We start from the raw sequence: 6,519 nt of genomic DNA, 5'->3' as shown, positions 1-6,519 counted from the left end.
ATGCTAATAAAGTGGTATTACCACCATTCAGTAGTTCCATAAGATCTGTCCCATATGTGTCACTGTGGATACGATGGGGCTGTATCCATTTACAAAAAGTTTTCAGATATACATGTTGTTCTGAAATATGCAAAAAGTAAAAGAGGTATGTCCTCTGTTCGAAAAAATACATAATATGTCTGTAAAGAGTCAGTCCAATATATACAGAGCATGGGCTAGAAAAATCAAAATTTCAAAATTTCAGTTGGGGAGGATTCCCCCTTGTAACAGTCCATCTATGTACGGTCGATGGTAGAAGACGTGCATCCCTTCTGGACTGTGTTCCTCGATCATCCAATCGCCTAGAGGCCGAGCCGCCGCTTCTTTCGAGAGCCGGTCAGCAGTTGTATTTCTTTCCCCGGACGAGTAGGTACAGTCGCAGTCGGTTTTGTATTCTTCCCGGCAGTCCGTGAACGGGTCCGCGGCGGTCCAGGTGCAACCAGGTCCTTGCTGCGAGCAGTTTTTGTTGTGCTATCCCCCTTCTTCGTGGAGGGGATCTCCTGCTGAGGCTGCACATCTTCCGATGGCTGGTGCTCTCCTTCATTTTGATTCACCGTGTTCTGTTGGCGAGGTCCCTTGGAGTCCTCCGAAATCCCCTTCGCAAGCAATGGGCAGTCCTTGAAGAGGTGCCCTACTTTGTGGCATCTCCTGCACCGATAAGGCACTCCTTCATAATCAAGGGGTTGTTTGCGCGAGACATGATTGTGGTGCAGGGTGATCTTTTCCACCAGCCCAGGTCTGATATCCATATTAACCAGAATTCTTGCCATAGTCCTGATGCCCGTCTTTTCAAATGATCTATCATGCTCCAGATAGGTACCTAGAGTGTCCCCAATCTTTTTGAAGGTGAATTGATTCCAGTATTGCCAAGGTAATCCTGGAAGCCGAACCCATATGGGGCCTTCGCCAAGATGTTCGCGCTCTGGATCAAACAGGGGATCCCACCTTTTAAGTAGCACCGGCGCGAGCTCAATATGCCAATATTGGGTAAGTACCCACTGAGTGTATTCGGGTCTCTGAAAGTGTAGGGCAAACCAGCCCCTTGTAAGCACCATAACCTCCGGGAGTTCTTTGAAAAGCGATCCCCAAATCTCGTTTACCCAAAGTTTGAGCCTCTCCGCAGAATAAGTTCGTCCTCTGACTCTGCCCACTAACACTTTTCGAGCCGCATCCATCACGTCCGGAATAGGATCTTCAGGTCCCAAGTTGATATTGTAGTCAGGATCAATGGAGCGGAGGCAGTGTCCCTTGGTCACCTTCTCGGAGCGCCTCCCAAAAGGAATTCCCTTCAGCAGGTTTCAGCACGGATCAGATGTGCTGTGCTGTGCTGATGCAGCTGAACGAACCGGGAGTGGAGTGGTGAAACAACCTGAGGGAATTGGAGATCGAGGGGAGGGAAAACCAGAACCCGGGAAGCCGGATACAGGGGGGATGAAGGGTTGCTGGAGGGATTGAGGCATAAATGATACGGAGGGGGAGTGGGAGTTTGAAGGGGGGGGAGGCGGAGGGGGAGGATGGAGCGCAGGCCGATAGAGTTCCTGTAAGGAGACGTCGAGCAAAGGGGATCCCAGGAAACAAGAGCCTAGTAACTGAGCAGTGGCCGGGGAGAGAGGAGGGCATGCAATGGGCGGGGATTCCGCTGTTGAGATAGCCGGTCCTTTGTTTTTATCAGCAGAAGACAAGTGTGGATGCAGATTCGGGGCACCTGTCGTAAAACCCAAAGCAACGCTACGCGGAATCATATGAGGCCTGCTGGTGTGTGCCCATATTTCTTGATGCGGCCTAGGGTCCGCCTCGTAATCTACCAATTCCTCGTCACCCATGTTAAACTGTCGGATATGCGTCGCGAGCGGGGTTCGAGCTGAGGTCCGGTAGCACCGAGATCAGGGAAGTCAGAGCGGCAGTGGGCTCAGAGGTGGGTGCCCAGGGGGGACCGCGGAATAAAGTAATCCACGCAATAAAACAAAAACAACAGTGCCGTAGTCAGCCCGGCATTACAAGAGACCCGGGGGCTGTCTGTAAACCGCCATGGGGTTTGGTTCAGCAGCGCAGAAACTTGCTAGGGTTCCGCCATCGCCCCTCGATACGATTCAGGTTAATCTCAATGATTCGTAAATTACAATTATCAATCCTCCCATAATTTTATTATATGGCTAAAATAAAAATTAAATGGGGGGTTGTTGAGTACTGCGACAAATACTTACCTTTGGAAAAATGGTGAGGGCTCCCTCTTAATCCAATCTCAAGGGATACCTATAACTTTAACAAAAAAAATACAACAATGTCTTTCCAAAGCATGTTAAACCTATAAGTACTAAAAATAAAAATATAAAACAATTCAAAAAATTTAGAGTAGGAGGCTATATAGGGGATAGAGTCCCTAAGAGTCCTTAGCAAATAAGTCCTTGACTTTGGATTCTTCCATCTTGTTCTTCTTTGGTGGTCCTTCATTAAGAACATTTTCATGTTCCCTTTATCTCTTCTTATTTCTCAAATTCTCAGGACAATCACTTCTATAGTGACCCATCTTGTGAAAATTGTAGCATTCAATCTTAGATAGGTTTATCTTCCTTCTAGGCCCTTTATACTTCTGGAAGGTTCCTTTGTTATTTTGATGAGAAGAATAGGCATTTGAAACTTTCTACTCTTCATTCGCTTTGTTGCTCACTAATGAAATTATGACTTCTTCTTGACTACATGCATTCCATAATTGTTCAAATGTAGGAGTTTCCTTCCAACTGTTGAGACCTAATGAAAAGGCACTCCAAGATGTTGGTAATCCTTGAAGTGTAGTGATCACAAGCTCATTTTCAGGTACTATCTCATCTATTGCCTGGAGTTCATCTCTAATTCTAGCTATTCTTACAAAGAAGGATGCCACAATGTCTTCCTTTGTCATCTGTATAGTTCTTAGTTCGTTCTTAAGTCTTGCAATTTGACCAATTTTTTTTATTGTGAATAACTTGGACAGGGCCTCATACATCTCTTCAGCAAAATCTATGTTGGATATATATGGGATGAGGTTTTCCTTTATTCCATCCACCATTAAGTTTATGGCCAATATTTTTTTTTCTCTAAACTTTTCCTTTTCTGCATCACTTAACTAATTTATAGTCTTCTTTACTTTTCCTTTGACTAAATCCAAGACTTTATTCTTCTTGGGGATGAGAACTATCCTCTTTTTCCATGCCTTGTAATTGGATGCTCCTTCTAATTTGTTTTCTCCCTTAATCGATTTAGACATTGTTTTTAAAGATGGTAGGCTTGACTTCTTATATGATCATTTTCCTTGATGAACCTTATTCAAACTTCTAAAAACTCGTTTCAATAGATCTGTAGGCTACTTTTTTCCTTCTTCTTCACCTTAGCTCTGATACCATGTTTGAAACTCATAAAGGAAGAAATATTTTCTTTATGTTGATAAATACTTGTGATATTCTTATGTTCTTATTAACTTTCTTGAGTTCTTTTATCTTAGTTCATTAAGAAATTACCAATAACCATAACACAAAGATCAAAGACACTAGATGTAGGCGGACATCCAGGGAAAAACCCATATCTAAAGGAAAACACATTCAAAAACTCTTCGTTCAATAGTTTCATGAGATGATCCAAGACTCATAGCCTAGACACAAACTTCTTCCAATCACCAAGTCAACCCTTTCCTTCTTTTGCAGATGATAACCTTCTAGTAACAACTTTGACCTAGAACTTTGATCGTGCAACAAAAACTGATAGTAGTAACTGAAATTTGACCTAGATGCAACACTTCAATCTTGAAGAAACACTTTGACCTAGAGGCAACAATACAGTTTCTACCTCCCCAGTAGCAAAACTATGACCCAACATAAATTCGACCTAGCAACAGAAGAAATTTGATCTTGATGCAGTACTTCAACCTTCCAATAATAACCCAACAAGTTCACACGTGTGAGAGAGAGACAACCCAAATACTTCAATTTTTATTTTCCAACAAATCTCCTCCTTCTACTCCAACTTCACACATTTTATGCTTCCTCTTCTTGGATATCAAACTTGTGTGAGTGTGTCTTCCAAATGAATCGAAATGCTTGTATATATATCCTTTTCTGGAGTTGTAATTACCCTCATGTAGGCTGAATTGTTTTACTCAATTATAATTCTTTTTACAGGATTCAAAATCTCAAGAAGGGTCTCATTAAATGGACAGTGACTCTAATGACTCAAGACAAAACCTAGAAGTCCTCAATGGGGACTTCAACCTAAAACATGATGACCCAAGCATGAAACCCATGCTTTAATAATTCATATTTTTTCTTTTGATAAATACATTTCATTATGACTCAAACATAATTACGAAGACTGAACCTAGTTACATTATTCAACATCTAATTGCATATGTAGTTGAATAATGTTGTAAAACTAAATAATGGTATGATGTTGTTGGAACAATGTAAACTTTGAAACGGGAACTGATACTGTTACCCGTTTCGTAGAGATAGAAAAAAAGTGACCTGATTTTGAAAAGGGGTGATGCAGAACGAACATGTTTTTTTTAGAGCATAGTTTTTGGAAGGAATGTCATGGGAAGGATAGTTTTATGTACATTACGTTTTAGAATGGTAGTGATTTTCATGCTGATTTTGAAAAGTGAGTATTCTGCATCACACCCTTTTTTTAAAAGATCTGTTTTTTGGCTTTAAATTTTCTAATGTATAAAATGTAAATAATTATTTTGTAAATTTGATCATTTTTGAAGTGGTTGTTTTCTTCACATTTTCTTGTTTTTTATTTTAATTTTAACTTTTTTTTAGTGAGGTTTTTATTGTTTTGCATTTTTAAATTAGAAGATCGATATTTAGAATTTTCGATATTCTACATATTTATACATCCTTAATTAATTTTTCAATCCACATGAAATAATTGTTTCTAAAAACCAATATTTTTTAACAATGGACATAAAAATAACCATTTTTAACATAAATATAACTAAAAAAAATACACGTTTTGATAATTTTTTGCTAGAATTGACATGTCAAAATCACAATTTTTATACGATAATTTTAACTAAAAATGGTTAAATAATAGCTTTTTTTATGAATTTCATGTCAAAAAATAATAATAATCACTTTGTTTTTCAAAAAATAATGATTAACTTAAAAATCAATGCGAAAATCACATATTACAAATATTGAACGGATAACAACCCTAATTGAGTGTTTATTCTTCTCATAAAATGTCAAAGTCAAAACATTGCAAAGCTTGATTTACAAGCATAACTTAAATTTAATCAACAATGTCACGTAATCCAAACTCTTCGTCCTCTAGAGTTTCATCATTGTCTTCTTCCACAATATTTTTTGCTTCCTTTTGCTCATTTTCCTCTTCTAATGGATCTTTGATGTCTGCAAATTTCCCAATGTATGTCTTTCCAAACATTCCATGTAATGGTGGTTGGGGTTCCTTTGCCTTTTTTGCCACACGTGATTCACTAAAGTCCCCTTTCTTCAACCCAATTTCTTGCATTGCATCTGGAAGAAATTGAAGAGCATTAATTCTTTGTTGAATGAAATTGCACTGTAGTGGATCTTTTTCAATTGCAATGCAATTTCTTTCTTTTTGAAGGCAACATGCTAGTGTTGTACCTAATTATCAAGCACAAAAGAAATAATGAACTAAATTTGTACAATGACATATTAATTAAAAAATAACATATTGAAATTCAATTCCATATAATAAAACTTACCTAAGCTAGAAAATAAATCCAGAACCCAATCTCCTCCATTTGAACAAATGTCTATAAATTAGTTAATCAATAATTGTGGATTTTGATAAATGTTAACTATCTCTCCTTTTGCTTCTTTGTCTTCATATGTTAGTTTTCTCACAACAGCACCATAAGTCAGTATTTGGCTATGACTCTTTCTTTCTACCCGATTAAAAATCATAGACATATGGCTATCATCTTTTTCCCAACTATCAATATGAATGAACTCACAATCATTTATAAATTTTTGATCTTCATTGTTAAGAATATTTGACTTTTGCCTGTAACATGAAATAGTAAAAGTTCAATTAACTTGTACATAAATGAATTTTTCAACATTAATCAAATATACATTTTAAACGTCTTACCATGTAAGCTGCATCCTTGAATTTGTTTTCCCCTTGAAGCTTGACAATATCATTGCCAATTGTGTGTCTGAATGAAATGTCACAAATCTCCATAATGGTGATGACGTGACTTCTACAAATCCCGCAACCACTTTACTAAGAGCTTGATAAGTATAAGGATCACTATCATAGTCAATGTTTGGAATATTGAAACCATGGGGAATATCTGCAATGACCACCTGCCATCGCCCATGCCCGCCCCACCCGCTCATTCGCCCCCTCGCCCACGCCCACGCCCTCGCCTGCCCCGCCCCCTCACCCACCCTCGCCCCCTCACTCGCCCCCTCACCCGCCCTCTCACCGACCCCCTCACCCCCTCACCCGCCC

Source organism: Pinus tabuliformis, chromosome 9 (genome assembly GCF_031772625.1).
Source record: "Pinus tabuliformis cultivar Carrire ecotype Pingquan chromosome 9, CPIR1, whole genome shotgun sequence".
Lineage (NCBI taxonomy): Eukaryota > Viridiplantae > Streptophyta > Pinopsida > Pinales > Pinaceae > Pinus > Pinus tabuliformis.
The sequence above is the reverse complement of the archived record's forward strand: the minus strand, read 5'-3'. Positions refer to the sequence as shown.